A 17,225-nucleotide genomic window follows, 5' to 3' on the forward strand; every position below is an offset into this window, starting at 1 on the left:
TTCACACAACACCCTCACCAAGATGTTTGTTCATATTTTAAATGAGTTTTAATCTCTTAAGGTGTTAGACTGCAGGTGAACAGGGACAAAGAGCCAGGTTTAAAGTTTGGTTTTATTTTGCTGATATATTAATTACAAAGAAATGCTCAGAGCTTATTGAAATAATCTATAAAAAAAATAATTTCTCCTTTTTTTGGTTCAAAGCTCAATAAATCTGTTCCTACAAGTGTTCATCTGTAGCAAATGGCTCTAAAGGTCTGTACATTTAATGAGGCTTTGACGTTAAGGTGGGGGATGGTGGACAACAGCTGAAAACATCTGGATCCTTCATAATTGGAGATGTTTGAGGCTAATGCTAACGGCCTCTGAAATGCTTCCTCTTAACTCCCACCTGAACCGAGAGGATCTTTTTCCTCACGTCATCAGATTTTTTTTCCATCATTTTTTGTTGGGTATTCAACTCATTTTTGCTACTTTTTTATCAAATTTTTGGTCATTTTTTTGTCACATTTTTATAATTTTTTGGTCATTTTTTGGTCAATTCCTTGTGACATTTTTGTGACATTTTTGCCACTTTTTCATCAATTTTTCGTCACTTTTTTGTCACATTTAAAAAAAAATTATAATCAATTTTTTATAAATTTTTTGGTCATTTTTTTGTCACGTTTTTGTCATTTTTTGTCAATTTCTTGTGACATTTTTGCCACTTTTTCATCAATTTTTTGCCACTTTTTTGTCACATTTAAAAAAAAATTATAATACATTTTTTATCAGATTTTTGTCTTTTTTTTGCTACATTTTGGTCATTTTTTGGTGACTTTTTTGTGACATTTTTCATCAATTTTTCGTCACTTTTTTGTCACATTTTTGTCACATTTTCATCCATTTTTTATCAAATTTTTGTCATTTTTTTGTTATTTTTTGTCACATTTTTGCCACTTTTTCATCAATTTTTCGTCACTTTTTTGTCACATTTTGTCACATTTTTTGTAATTTTTTTGTCGATTTTTTTGTCATTTTTTGTCACATTTTTCGTCACTTTTTTGTCACATTTCCATCATTGTTTTCGTCTCAGTTTTGATGCTATTTTCACAGCTTTTTTCCAGAAGCTTTTGGACTGGGGTAAAGCCAAACTGGAGAAAATGTGCTCGGTTCAGGTGGGAGTTAAGGGGTTGACTAAACAAGCTTCATAATTAGACACTTTATCCAACGACTAGATAAAGAGCAGGACCAAAGCTGAGACGTTCACCTGTGTTGCATAAACAGATCACGGATGTTTCTGTGTTGGATGAAGGTTGAGGGAACTCTTCTCTTTGTGGAAAGGTGACTCCTGGTTGGTTGCCCCATTTGGGTCACACAGAGGGAGGGGGGGTGAGGGGGGAGAGGCCGAGGGGCAGGTTATTTATATGACTGTAATTAGGAGGAGACCCATGTGGAAGATGGACGGCCTGGAGCAGAGTCTAAAATACCTGATGATCCAGCGCTGTCACGTCACGTTCATGTTTGTGTCACTTAGAACTCACGAGGACGGATTTATCAGAACCGAAGGCGGAAATCGGGAGAACCGGGACTTTTGGGCCGACAGTTAAACACATTAATAATGGATTCTCACAGTTGGAAATCCAGCTGCAGCAGAAGGACCAGAGATATGGTCAGGAGGTCTTATTAAGTATTACTCCAGAAGGTTTGACTGAAGTGAAAGTACTTTGGTAAACCTTTTCCCTTGTCGTGAGTCAGTGGTTTCATCAGTACACCTGCACAGCGCCACCTACTGTTCATAGAGTGTCTTATTAGGCTTTAACTCTTACCCCACACCTTAACGGAGTGCATTTTCTCCAGTTTGGCTTTACCTCAATCCAAAAGCTTCTGGACAAAAGCTGTGAAAATAGCAACAAAACTGAGACGAAAACAATGATGGAAATGTGACAAAAAAGTGAGAAAACATTGACAAAAAAGTGACGAAAAATTGATGAAAAAGTGGCAAAAATATCACAAGAAATTGACAAAAAAGTGATGAAAAAATGACAAAAAATGACAAAAAAATGACAAAAAAATGACAAAAAATGGACAAAAATGTGACAAAAATTTGATAAAAATGTGACAAAAAATTGACGGAAAAATGACAAAAAATGACAAAAATGTGATTAAAAAAAATACAAAAATGTGACAAAAAATGACAAAAAAGTTACAAAAATGAGTTGAACACCCAACAAAAAAAAATGATGGGAAAAAAAATCTTGTGACATGAGGAAAAAGATCCTCTTGGTTCAGGTGGGAGTTAAGAGGTTAACAAACGTGTAGCTGATCAACTGTGATTGTGATACCAGGAGGTTGTGGGTCATTTTCAGGCCCTGACTTAGCTCCTTCCATTGCAACAAACAGAAAGTTTCTATCACTTTCTGTCCCAGAGATTTTGGCTTTTATCAGCGCCGATATTGTAAAATCCCCAAATATCAGACCTTTTGTCACAAATCACTCAGTCTCATTCATAACATCGTGCCTGTGTGTTAAACCAGCGTTACTGACCATGAGTAAATCTATAAGTGACAGCCAGGGGCGGACTGGGACTGGAAAACAGCCCTGGACTCTGACCAGCTTGGCCCAAATTAGCGTAATTGTGACACGTCCACAAACACATATTTTAACCTCTTACCACCCGCCTAAACCAAATGCATTCTGTCCTCTTTTGGCTGTGGAGAACCTCATTTGAAAGCTAAGACCCACAAAACTGACCTTTCTCCTCGCGTTGTTGCTGTGTTGTGTCACCTTTTGTATGTTTTTTTTTCTTTTTTTTTCCCATTTTTGTTGAGTTTTTGTTGAATTTTTGTTGCATTTTTGCCATTTTTTTTGTTGAGTTTTTATTGAATTTTTGTCACTTTTTTTTAATTATTTTTGTCACTTTTTGTTGAATATTTGTCACATTTTTGTTGAATTTTTGTCATTTTTTGTTGTTGAATTTTTGTCATTTTTTTGTTGAGTTTTTGTTGAATATTTGTCACATTTTTGTTGAGTTTTTGTCATTTTTTGTTGAATTTTTGTCATTTTTTGTTGTTGAATTTTTGTCATTTTTTGTTGTTGAATTTTTGTCATTTTTTGTTGAATTTTTGTCATTTTTTGTTGAATTTTTGTCATTTTTTGTTGTTGAATTTTTGTCATTTTTTGTTGTTGAATTTTTGTCACATTTTTGCTGAATTTTTGTCAATTTTTTGTTGAATTTTTGTCACTCTTTGGTTGAGTTTTTGTCACATTTCTGTTGCGTTTACATCCTTGTTTTCTTCTCATTTTTTGTGGCTGTTTTGGTGCTTTTTCCCCAAGAAGCTTTTTGATTAGGGTAAAGCCAAACTGGAGAAAATGGGATCCCTTCAGGTGGGAGTTAAGAAGTTAATGTTTTGTAAGTCCTGGAAAAGGCACCAGTAGTATTTTCCTTAAGTACTTCCTGCTTCTACTTGAGAAAGAAGTATTTCGCTCTTACTCCATGAAGCACCAACACGTGACAAACAGACTCGTCCCGGTGAAGCGTCCCGTGGTCGGTGTGTATCTCCCGCTCGCCTCAGGAGCCGTGGGTTTTGGGGGAAGACCAGAGCCCGGGCTCGGTCTCACCGTGGCCCAGATCCAGCTCCTTCTGAACATTAATCACCGCTCCGTGAAAAAGCCTCAGAGGAAAAGCCTCCAAATGCATCACGGCTTTAAATAAAACCACACGATGACAGTATGAGTCCACGACAACACGGGAAAGACTAAAGGAGGGGCTTCTTTATTCGTTTATTATGTGAATATACAAGTTTAATTACCAAAGATGAATCCCTGAGCTCAGTTTTCATTCCCGCTCGGAGGCGCTGGAGCGTAAGTGATTTACAAACTTCACTCTGAGAACGAAGGGAGGGAGAAGCGCTGAGTGGACAAGGTTATCCGCTCACATGGACGGGGATTTATCAGAGGGACGGGGCTGAAGTATGAGGGGGCCGTGATGGACGCTGAGGGAGGAGGGCGTTCATCACAGCGGGGGATCCATCACGGACTCCAGCCCGGCCCTGGAGCTCCGTCCCGGGGTCTTCCATTCACAAACACATCGGGAATTCTCCAGGATTCACCTCCAAATAATGATCAGGGAAAACATGTGGACGTTTGGTTTACGACAAATGTGGCGTCCAAGGATCAAAACTGTCCGAAATCAGCTCACAAAACTGAGTCCAAAAGCATCCAAACTGTTTATGTGTTGTCTTTATAAAGCCTCCGTCCTGGAGCCACAGTTTGGGGGAAGCTGGAGCTGGAACATCATTTGCTTTTGTGCAGATATTTTTGGTACAAAGCAGCTTGTGTTGGTGACAGTTCATGAAGGCTATTTATTTACAAACACTTTTATGCTTGATTTGTGAGTTCACTTCTTAGAAATGCCACAAATATGCTGTAACATCCTCAGGGCAGTTCCTCAGGATTCTGTGATCCAGTGTTATTTTTGACGACTAAAATTGGACTAAAACTAAATTAAAAGTTTTTCACGAGACTAAAACTATGACTAAAATGTCCAGATATTTTAGTCGACTAAAATAAGACTAAAGGAGAGACTAAAATCATCCAAACTTCTGTTGAGCGTCTGAAAGAGCCTCAGATCATGTAAATTCACTGCCAAATGAACAGGTTTGTGCTTTATTCATGTGGAGCAGCTCCATGAAGCAGAGGACCTTGCTTCAATATGATTATAATGAATATTATCAAAGCAAAGTCGACTAAATTAGTCTTAAAGCAGTACTAAGTAACTCTTCCCCCTAGAGGCCATAAGCGCAACTGCAGGTGTAGTAGCAAGTTACGATTTTTTAACTTTTTAATTGTCTTGGAGAGTAAATACTACGCTGACAGGAAAGGCGAAGGGAGAGAGGGTTACTGTGCATCCAATTATACAATGGAAATATTTTTTTTCACTCAAACTTGGCTGTAAAAACTGTTTAAAGTGAGCCCGCAGTTAGCTTTGCCCGTTAGCATGTTAGCTTCTTCTTCGTGATTCCATTTGTGTGTATTGCTTTCTCCGGACCGGGGGCAGACAAGTTCAATCATCCCATAAACACTTGTATTTCCCCCACAGGGACTACGGAAAGGATTTATTAAGGTAAACACGTTACTTAGTGCTGCTTTAAATTTAGTCGACTAAATTGACATGCAATTTTCGTCGACTAAAATTAGACTAAAATTGAAAAAATATAAATAAAATAATAAAATATGTCAAAATTAACACTGCTGTGATGTTACGATTGCAAATATTAACACAAAATCAGGCAAACTCTGCAAAATCAGCGCAACATTGCAACTTTTCCAAGAACGCACCATCTCTTTAGTAACTATTCCTTACCTGCACCAGTAAAGTGAGTTTCTGATCAGTTAAATCCATTTTACTCGGTGGTGTCCAGCGCCTCTGTGGGTTTAAGTCATTTAAAAAAAAAATATCTTTATTTGAATTGGGACAGTGCACATTAATCAACATGTGTTTCTTCAACATGTAAATGTGCCGGAGTTAGACATATAGGCTCATTTTCATCTGTAGTCCCTTGGCAGGTTGATGTCATGACAGGACAAACAACAGGCACAAACATACAGAAAAACACCATCACAGAGACATAAAAAGACAGTGAATGATGAATGATAACATTAAATATGTAAAAAATTGGTAAATTCACAGATAAAAGATCAGAAAGGGACAAAACACAAAACACCACAATCTTCCACACAGCAAGACATGTATCAGTGGTTGGTGACTCTAGACCGTGTTGTGTTCACACGTCTGATTGTCCAAAAGCCACTTCTTCACAGAGTTTCTAAAAGTGTGGAGTGAGGTCAGGTTTCTCAGTTCTGTTGGGATCAAGTTCCAGGAGTGAGCTGCACGTACTGAGAAGGCAGATTGTCCAAAAGAAGTCTTTCTGAATGGGATTTTACAGTCTCCTCTGCTGGATGAGCGTGTGTTTGTGTTTACATTCAGCTGTATAAACTCCTGTAATGGGGGCGGGGCTAGTCCATTTAGGGTTTTATAGATCATAATTACATCTGAATACATTAACAAATTTTCCCACTTTAAAAAATGATGTTTGGTAAAGACTTTACAGTAATGATAAGAATTGTTCCTTTTGTCTAATGTTTTTACTGTCTGCTTATAAAGTCTTTCTACAGGCAACAATGTGGTCTTGTTGGCCTGAGACCAGCTCGTCAAACAGTAATTAATATGCGAGAGAATTGTGGCATTTAGGTACAATTTTGAATCATCAGTCGTTAAGTTATTTCTAATATGTTTAAAATTCACTAAATTGAATTTAATTTTGTTCCTCAATTTCTTAACATGTTTTTTAAATGATAATTGGGAATCCATGGTGACGCCTAAATATTTGTATTCTTGCACCACTTGTAGTGCTTGCCCGTCCACCAGGACTATTGGGTCGCTCTTTTTGGTTGCCGCCTTAGAGAAAAACATGCACATAGTTTTGCATTTAAGTGTAATTTTGAATTTTTTAACCAATCGCAGACTGACACCATAGCAGATGTCAGCTTCTCTGCTGCCAGTTTTTTTGTTTTTGCTTGAACATAAATGATGGTGTCATCAGCATATAACTGACATGATGCTTCAGAACACACATCAGGTAGATCATTGATAAATAAACTAAAAAGCAAAGGGCCAAGGGTTGAGCCCTGGGGCACACCTACATGATGATACATTACCTCTGATGTTTTATTGTTAACCCTGACACACTGTTTCCTGTCTTTTAAGTATGATTCCACCCATTGTAGGACCTTTGGTGAAAAGTTAAATTTTGATAATTTGGCAATTAATATGTCTGAATTTACAGTATCATATGCTTTTCTTAGATCGAGGTAGATGGCCCCAACTATACCCCCTCTATCCAATTTTGACTTGATATTCTCTGTAAGATAAATGTTTGCAGTATCAGTAGAATGAAATTTACGAAATCCAAATTGCATCGGATGCAACTTAAATGGTGAATAGTTTAAATGCGAAATGATTTGCTCTGAAAAACATTTTTCAAATACTTTTGATATTGTCGGGAGAATGCTTATTGGTCTATAATTGTTTATATTCATTTGTTCACCTGATTTAAAGTCATTCATACTGACTGTAAAGCAGAACTAAGTAACTCATGCCCCTAGAGGCCATAAGCGCCACTGCAGGTGTCGTAGCACGTTGTTTTTTTAACTCATTAATTGTCCATGAGAGTAAATACTATGCTGACAGAAAAGACAAAGGGACAGAGGGATGTTTTTCATCCAATTACACAATGGAGATCATTTAATCATTCAAACTTGGCTGTAAATACTGTTTAAGTGGTGCTAGCCCGCAGCTAGCTTTGCCCGTTAGCCTGTTAGCTTCTTCTTCGTGATTCCATTGGTGTGTATTGGTGACTCCGGGTGGGTGCAGGAAAGTTGCAATAGTTGTTTACTGGACAGAGACACCAGGAGGAGATGAAAAAAAAAACAATCATCCTTTTAACACTTGTATTACCCCCACAGGGACCACGGGAAGGATTTATTATGGTAAATGTAGAGGCCAAAGTACAATTCATTATAATTTAAGTAAGAATTTATGTTAAAAGGTAAAACAAAATAATTTAGAATTTCATTAAGTTCATGTAATAGTTAAAACATTAAAAAACATGCAAGAATTCATGTGCTTACAATATTTAGTATGTATTTATAAAAAGGTGTACTGCCCCTTTAAGATCAGGCCCGCTGTGACGTTACGTTGATTCTCTTTTTATTGATTATTCAGAACTTGAGAGCTGTGGAAGCGAACGGTTTTCTTACCTGCAACTATAGCCTATGGAAACTTTATTTTTGAGCTAATGTTTGTTTTTTGTAACACTGCAATAAACCAGTGATGTTTTTTCTTTTAAACAACGTTTCCGTGGTGGATTTGTGGAACTGTTTTTCTGAAATAACAATCTACACTGGACAAACTTTGGCTCACCTGAAGTGCTGTAGTAGTATTGTAAGCCATCGCACATCTCAAGATTTCAAACCTCTACAGTAAACAAGTTACTTAGTTCTGCTTTAAACCCTGGGTCTGACTTCACAGTGAGCGCTGCTGTTTGCTCGTTTAGCCCTCCCCGAGTTTTGTTTCTCTGCTCCTGGATCTTTATTTGACGATAGGCTTTTATCTGTCTAAACAATTAGAATTGATCCCTCCTGAAGTTCTCGATTTTTGTAACTAATTCGATCCCTTCTTTCCTGGTGATGCGTTGGTGATTGTGTGAGGACCTGGTGCTTTCCTTTAGGAGTCACAGCTCTGTAGACCACGGAGATGTGTGAAATAGACATTCATCGCTAGGTCTGTTCTCCTCGGATCTTTTAGGGCTTAGTTTTATCAGGGTTGTGAGGGGGAGAAATCCACTTAGCACAAAAACCCGACCTGTTACAGAAAAATGGATGTCGTTTTCAGATTCTTTGTTGCAAAAACGTAAGTCCCTTTGTGACCCAGCGTTCTCAATAGAGTAAAACATCCCGCTGAAAGAGTTGCTGATGAAGCCTCTTGAGTCGAAAGGCAAATCATCCTCCACACTGACGGCTAAAGCACTGGGGTCGACTTTTAGCTCGATTCTCCTGAACGTCTCAGCTTTGTGGCTTTGAGACGGATGTTATCATTCACAAATACTGACATTTTCCCACTTGTTTAGAGCTCATTCAAAAACTGAAAAAGATCCAAAAGTCACCGTCATTGTAAAACGATGAAAGCTTCGATATAAAGGGGGCGGAGTCTTGGCTTTAGGGGGCCGGACTAAAGGCGGAGACAGCGAGAGAGAGTGGAGCGCCTTGTTTTCAGTTCAGTCTGAGGGAGAGAGGAGCAGGACACGAGCTCCAACTCAGAGGGAACTCCACTGCAGAGGGAGCTGCACGGACAACACTGCACTTACTGTGGACTCATGAAGTATTTCCAGGTTTTGGAGGCTGCCAGAGAAGAAACTGGACTCGTGTTGCTCTGGAAAATGAAATAAATGTGTAGAAAAATGTCTGTAATCCTGCAGAAGTGACATCTTTCTTACCCAAACATAGGTAACTTCACATGTGGAAACTCGGGCGCTTTGTCCACATCTGTGAGAAGAAAGAGAAGATGCCAGTTCTGGAGGGTAAAACATGTTTGTAGAGCGATAAACTTCAAGCTTTTGGACTTTTGAAGCTCAAGTCGCTCCAAACTTGCCTCGCTTTGGAAAACAGCTGTGGAAGATCGGCCCCGTTTGTTCATTTGTTGAAGGAGTTCGTTTTTCGGAGACGTTTGTGGGATTTCCCCGGCTCTGGAGGATGTCCACGATGAGCGTGAGCAGCGTGTCCCAGGACGGGCCCTCGGGACTGGGCACGGAGCGCAGGAACACCCGGGTGAAGCGGGCGGTGCGGATCTCCTCCATAGTGGCACACGAGGTACGGCACCGTTAGGAAAGAGAAACCGCGATGACACATGAACACCCTCTAACCCCGGCCTCTCTTCTCTCTCTGATGTTCCCTGAAGGTGAGGTTGTCCTCTTTAGTGGCACATCAGGTATGTCCAGGTCAAACATGCAGAGTCTCATTGTCACGCTTTGACCTGAGCACATACATGCAGCGCCTCAGTGCAGCATGTATGTGTCTTTAAGGCCCCCAATCAAAACAAAAAAGCATCTGGAGCAGGGGTTTGGAAATGATTCAGAGGATGAGACAAAACTGAGATATAAATACTAGAAAATACTAAACATGGTCAGTTCCTTAAAGCTGGAAATTAAATGATTTTCTAGTTGCAGAGTAACTTCGGTAACGCTTTGTAGTAACAGTACATGATTTAATGCAGAAGTCATGATGAATTATACATCCATCCATTATCTTCCACTTGTCCGTTGCCGGGTCGTGGAGCTGTTGGAGCTGCTGGAGCTGCACCGGCCCCTGTGGGGCCTCCTGCAGGTGGTGGGTCCACAGAAGGACGGCCTCATGGTTCTAACTGGGCCTGTCATAAGGTTCTTCTGACCCGCTCTTTGACCCGTCACCTATAGGACCTGTTTGCCCTGGGAGACCCTACAGGGGCCTGAAGCCCCAACAACAGGATCATTCAGGTCAAACCCTCCTCCACGTTAAGGTGGCGGCTCCAGGAGGGGGCAATGAATTAATTAATGCATTAATTCATGGATGACTTCATCATATATTCACATGAGGTTATGGTTTTTCATGAATAAATACTCATGAATGAACACAGTTAAGTCAGGTGATGAACTCATTAATGATCGTGAGTGATTAATCATGATCATGATGAATTCTGTGCAGAAGAAAATGAAGGAACAAAGACCTTTGTATAAACTCAGAGCAAAACCTAACTCGTCATTAGTTCATTGTGATTTCATTATGAATGTGCTGCTTGAACTTAAGTGTAGTTGCTTTGATACCTTAAAAAAAAGAAAGTTATGTTTTAAAAGAGCAATTAGAAACAAGCAGTAAAGCTCACATTCAAGCCTTAAAGAAAATCAGTTCTTCCTTTGCAGGTGTTTGTTTGACGACACTCGACTCAGACTCACTTTGCAAGAATTTAATCAGAGTTTGTCAAGTCTTGCCTGGTGACTGTGTGATCTTCAACACCTGTGCACTTGGAGTGTGTCACCAAACCCAATCTAACATCTGAGGCCCTTTGAGGAAGAGCTGGACGGCTCTCAAAACTTCAGGCAACTATGTAAAAATGTCCAGTTGAAATGATTTTTAACTTTCGATCAGTCTTGATATCTGACACTGAGAGCTCCAGAGCAAACCCCGCTCTGCAAATAAAGTGGAGATACAGACAGTCTGGCCCAGGACTGTGACCCACAGGGGGCGCTGTAAGCTCTGTGAATGTGACCAGAGCCGCAGCAAAAAGGCAGGAAAGAACTTCATACTTAACCCCTTAACTCCCACCTGAACCGAGCACATTTTCTCCAGTTTGGCTTTACCCCAATCCAAAAGCTTCTGGAAAAAAGCTGTGAAAATAGCAACAAAACTGAGACGAAAACAATGACGGAAATGTGACAAAAAAGTGATGAAAAATTGATGAAAAAGTGGCAAAAATGTCACAAGAAATTGACCAAAAAATTACCAAAAAATGACAAAAAATTGACAAAATGTGACAAAAAATGACGAAAAAAAGACAAAAATTAGTTGAATCCCCAACAAAAAAATCTGATGACGTGAGGAAAAAGATCCTCTCGGTTCAGGCGGGAGTTAAGAGGTTAAATCTGTCTCTTATGAAACAGCCTCCGCCTCTTTTCCTTTCTGTGGAGTAAATAAAGCCGACTGGTGATGAAGGCAGAGCCAAAACACTCCTCATCAGTGTTAAAAAAGTCTCGTCTTTGTAGACACACGCCCATGGACCCCGCCCGTTTAGAGTTTGTGAGTAGATTTCATATTGACTCTGTTCCTTGTTCACACCATAACGTCTCCACTTTCATCCCTTTAACCTCCATGATCCTCCAGCACATCCATCTCTGCTGCTGTATTGATCCACAGCTCTGATATAAAGATGTTCCAGAGAGTTCCACCTGTGGGGCCTGTTCTGATGATGATGATGATGATGATGACGTTCCTCGCGGCTCCTGTTTGTCCACGGCCTGTTATTTATTGACACTCCAGGCGAAGTAAAGCTTATTGTTTTACAGCTATTAAGTCCAGCTCAGATGAATCGTCTGTTTTCTCCAAAGCCTGAGAATCCATTAAACATGTGAGGCTATTGTAGCTGAATATCAATGTCCGTTAGGTCAGCACACACTACACGACTTTATACAGAATGGGGGGTCCACACTACACGACTGGATTCAGTACGATTATAGAACGTCTGGGGGTTCACACTTAACGACTGAGAATCGTCAGAGCGACACACGATTCTGACAAACAGCTGATGTTTTATAACACAGCGCGTCTGTCGTCTCTACGGCTTCCAAAACTGACCCCAAATCCGCAAAGACAGGCCTGTGTTTGTGAGCGCGGGATAACGTGTGTGTCCCGATTGGTCAACGGTGTCAACAATGTCACAACACCGCAGTGCTAGCTTACTGCTACTACGAAGCTTCAACTTGGCTATAGTTCTGTCAAATGGAGATAAAAGTTGGCGACAGGAAGAAGCATTTCAGTGGATTTAGTAAGAAAAGGAGACGGGCGTCAACCTCAGGATGGAGGAGACGGAGGAGAAAGCGGGGAGGCTAGCCGCCGTTAGCCGCCGTTAGCGAGGTGAAGCTAAATAGTTCGTCTCCAAACACAGTAAGTGCCGCTAAACTGTGTTCGTGGTTGAAATGTAGCTGGAAAAGGTGGTTGTCGTGAACTTTTGGTGATATAAAGTTGTGCTGTTTCGTGTGTGGGGCTGTGGCCATGAAATGAGTTGTTTGTGCCGCTGGTTTAACAGAGAAGTGAAAAAAAGGAGGCGCAGCAGTGTTTTCCTGTCTTTATATCACTCTGTCATTCACATTTGGGATGGTAAAATCACCCGCGTTTCTCCTGTGCGTCCAAAATCAAACATGTTTGATTTCCTACGACTGGAGTCTAGTCGTGTCTTTCTACCGCCCACAGTCGTGACCCCCCCCACACTACACGACCCCCCCAAACTACACGACCCGACTCTGTGTGACCGCCTTCGACCAGACGTGACTCGATTAGACTCGGCGCGACTGAGAAATAGAGCGAAATCGGGCATAAAAGTCGTGTAGTGTGAGCTGACCTTAAACATCTTGTTTTAATGTCAAAGTCTTGGTTCTTATCGTATCTGTAGACTGAGCTGCTTTGGGCTTGAGGCGGGTGTGACCTCATGCTCAGTTTGATTCCCAGGCCTTCAGTGCATGAGTGTGGAGCTCATGCTGACAAAAAATCAACCAAAATGTGACAAAAATGTGACAAAAATTCAACAAATATTCAACAAATATTCAACAAAAATTCAACAAAAATTCAACAAAAATGTGACAAAAATTCAACAAAAATGTGACAAAAATTCAACCAAAATGTGACAAAAATTCAACAAAAATTCAACAAAAATGTGACAAAAATTCAACAAAAATGTGACAGAAACTCCTTGTTCACACCATAGCGTCTCCACTTTCATCCCTTTAACCTCTTGGTTCTTATCGCTGTAAATAAGGTTTCAGATCTCAGCCTTTTCTCTCTCAGACTGAGCTGCTTTGGGCTTGAGGCGGGTGTGACCTCATGCTCAGTTTGATTCCCAGGCCTTCAGTGCCTGAGTGTGGAGCTCATGCTGACAAAAATTCAACCAAAATGTGACAAAAATTCAACCAAAATGTGACAAAAATTCAACAAAAATGTGACAAAAATTCAACAAAAATGTGACAAAAATTCAACAAAAATTTAGCAAATATTTAACACAAATTCAACCAAAAAGTGACAAAAATTCAACAAAAAAGTGACAAAAATTCAACCAAAATGTGACAAAAATTCAACAAAAAGTGACATAAATTCAACAAAAAGTGACAAAAATTCAACCAAAATGTGACAAAAATTCAACAAAATGTGACAAAAATTCAACAAAAAGTGACAAAAATTCAACCAAAATGTGACAAAAATTCAACAAAAATTCAACAAATATTCAACAAAAATTCAACAAAAATTTAACACAAATTCAACAAAAATGTGACAAAAATTCAACAAAAATGTGACAAAAATTCAACCAAAATGTGACAAAAATTCAACAAAAATTCAACAAAAATGTGACAAAAATTCAACAAAAATGTGACAGAAACTCCTTGTTCACACCATAGCGTCTCCACTTTCATCCCTTTAACCTCTTGGTTCTTATCGCTGTAAATAAGGTTTCAGATCTCAGCCTTTTCTCTCTCAGACTGAGCTGCTTTGGGCTTGAGGCGGGTGTGACCTCATGCTCAGTTTGATTCCCAGGCCTTCAGTGCCTGAGTGTGGAGCTCATGCTGACAAAAATTCAACCAAAATGTGACAAAAATTCAACCAAAATGTGACAAAAATTCAACAAAAATGTGACAAAAATTCAACAAAAATGTGACAAAAATTCAACAAAAATTTAGCAAATATTTAACACAAATTCAACCAAAAAGTGACAAAAATTCAACAAAAAAGTGACAAAAATTCAACCAAAATGTGACAAAAATTCAACAAAAAGTGACATAAATTCAACAAAAAGTGACAAAAATTCAACCAAAATGTGACAAAAATTCAACAAAATGTGACAAAAATTCAACAAAAAGTGACAAAAATTCAACCAAAATGTGACAAAAATTCAACAAAAATTCAACAAATATTCAACAAAAATTCAACAAAAATTTAACACAAATTCAACAAAAATGTGACAAAAATTCAACAAAAATGTGACAAAAATTCAACCAAAATGTGACAAAAATTCAACAAAAATTCAACAAAAATGTGACAAAAATTCAACAAAAATGTGACAGAAACTCCTTGTTCACACCATAGCGTCTCCACTTTCATCCCTTTAACCTCTTGGTTCTTATCGCTGTAAATAAGGTTTCAGATCTCAGCCTTTTCTCTCTCAGACTGAGCTGCTTTGGGCTTGAGGCGGGTGTGACCTCATGCTCAGTTTGATTCCCAGGCCTTCAGTGCCTGAGTGTGGAGCTCATGCTGACAAAAATTCAACCAAAATGTGACAAAAATTCAACCAAAATGTGACAAAAATTCAACAAAAATGTGACAAAAATTCAACAAAAATGTGACAAAAATTCAACAAAAATTTAGCAAATATTCAACAAAAATTCAACAAAAATTTAACACAAATTCAACCAAAAAGTGACAAAAATTCAACAAAAAAGTGACAAAAATTCAACCAAAATGTGACAAAAATTCAACAAAAAGTGACATAAATTCAACAAAAAGTGACAAAAATTCAACCAAAATGTGACAAAAATTCAACAAAATGTGACAAAAATTCAACAAAAAGTGACAAAAATTCAACCAAAAAGTGACAAAAATTCAACCAAAATGTGACAAAAATTCAACAAAAATTCAACAAAAATTCAACAAATATTCAACAAAAATTCAACAAAAATTTAACACAAATTCAACCAAAATGTGACAAAAATTCAACAAAAAGTGACAAAAATTCAACCAAAATGTGACAAATGTTCAACAAAAATTCAACCAAAACTCAACCAAAATTCAACAAAAATGTGACAAAAACTCCTTGTTCACACCATAGCGTCTCCACTTTCATCCCTTTAACCTCTTGGTTCTTATCGCTGTAAATAAGGTTTCAGATCTCAGCCTTTTCTCTCTTAGACTGAGCTGCTTTGGGCTTGAGGCGGGTGTGACCTCATGCTCAGTTTGATTCCCAGGCCTTCAGTGCCTCAGTGTGGAGCTCACGTTTCCCTGATCAGCCTGGACTTCCAGCTGGTCCAGACCCGGCTCAGGGCACTGCATGACGGGTCAGATACTGCATGACGGGTCAGATACTGCATGACGGGTCAGATACTTTTCCTTGGCAGATGTTTTCCTCCTGAAACTTGAGCCGTTCAAACCTTCCATTGTGATTATCTTCATTAAAGTGCACAGCTGGTCCGTAATTCGCTTACTTCAGTGATTTGGAGCCTTTCTCTCGCCCTTGCGGAGCCGTCGGTGACACACGTGTCCTCTCCCACAATGCACCGGGGCGTGTTTGCTCCTATATGTCCCAGTTACATGTTTAGGAGCCACATCCATCTTTGCGCTGTTTGTCCGCTCAGCACATTCGTAATTACACTCAGGTTTAACGCAGCAGCAGCAACGCAACCAGACGCTCAGCTTTTGGAGGACGATCCGGACGTGAACGAGGTTAATGAGAGGTCACCGGGCTTCAAGGCTGGGTTTGGAATTGAGAGAATCAGTGAAAACAGTGGATTAAAAGTAGTTTCTGTGGTTCATACTCTTTCCTCACCGACCCCAGAATCCATGTGTGGAGGTGGGGCAGGTCATTGTGGAGGGCGGGACAAGTTTAGATCTCATTTGTAAAGTTCATGTCTCCCAGCACCTCATCCTTGTTTTCGATTTCATACTGGTATCGTTTACCCATTTCTTTATTCATTCATTCATTCACCTCAGACATAGACACAGTCACAGTAGACATTGAATTAAACCAAAACATAAATAACCCAACAATACCAAAATCATAATACATTTCACAGACAGATAATTCCAGACTAAGACAGGACAAGACAAAGACAAGACAAACAAGAAATACAGGTCCTTGACATATTTTTCATAATTTCCACATTATTTTTTCACATTATATTTTACAGTGGCTCTCAAAGAATGGGAACTCCACCAGTCTTCCTTTGTTCTGTTCATCCTTATACACATTTTCATCTTGTTTGGAGTGTTTATTGATTGTTTTATATTAATTTATCTTAAGATTGTTCATCTAAATTTGTAGGAGTTTGGGATGGTAGTACTGGGGTTTGTTGCTGGTTAGATTTTAAAACCCACACCCGTCCCACTATCGCTTCAAAGTTTGAGAACCACTGAATAAACATGATAAGACATTAATTAGATTGTGTACATTAGGAAATTCAAAATGTTAGTACACATCAGTCCCATGCCATCCCATTCCACGTTTTGTCATGTGAATTTCTTTTTTTTTTGTTCATTGCTATAATCTTTTCGATTGTATACTGTTGATGTATTTTATTTCTTAAGTGTGCTAGACAAAGATCTGCCTTGGATTTACACTTAAAAATAAGAATTTTACCAACTAGAACAATTGTGTTGATTAAGTCTGTTGGACTGTTTTGAATGGGATTTTCCAACGTTCTACCGGTCATTATTTTCTGATAAAGGAATTCTGAAAAACATAATTACCACTGCCAATGACACCGGAGTTTGTCCTTGTAATACAGGTCTTTCACATCACTCCGCACGTACGTAGCAGCGACACTATCTGTCCCGTCACTGCGAGAGAAGTCGGGGGAATCGCTCGTGAAGTTAGCGTGAGTCTGACTTTCAACTTACCCAGTGATTCACCACCATTCCTCCAACTGCGCCTTCAACTAAGTAGCTAGGCTAGCTGCTAGCCTTGCTGCTACTAACCGAGCCAAACGTTGCCGAGCGACGCGCAAACTTTTGGGAACTATTTGCCGCGGAAGTCATTAAATAAACCTATGGGCTTCATAAAAGTGTACGAAGTTTATGTTGTGTGTGTTCAGCGAAAGGCCGTATAATAAGCGGGATAATGTATAGAACGCTGGTCATTATCGGGAAAATAGGTACCGACAGGGTGAAACAAGAGTTCACCT

At 39.3% G+C, this 17,225-nt stretch overlaps 1 protein-coding gene across 1 annotated transcript in view; it reads left to right on the forward strand.

Annotated features, from left to right (window-relative positions):
* The window catches only part of LOC306966786 (voltage-gated inwardly rectifying potassium channel KCNH2-like), a gene marked incomplete at its 3' end in the record, with an annotated part of 115,157 nt that overhangs the window by 48,340 nt on the left and 49,592 nt on the right, over positions 1–17,225 (forward strand). The gene's annotated exons all lie outside the window — the stretch shown is intronic.

The sequence above is a fragment of the Gobius niger genome, assembly GCF_951799975.1.
Source record: "Gobius niger genome assembly, chromosome: 8".
NCBI lineage: Eukaryota > Metazoa > Chordata > Actinopteri > Gobiiformes > Gobiidae > Gobius > Gobius niger.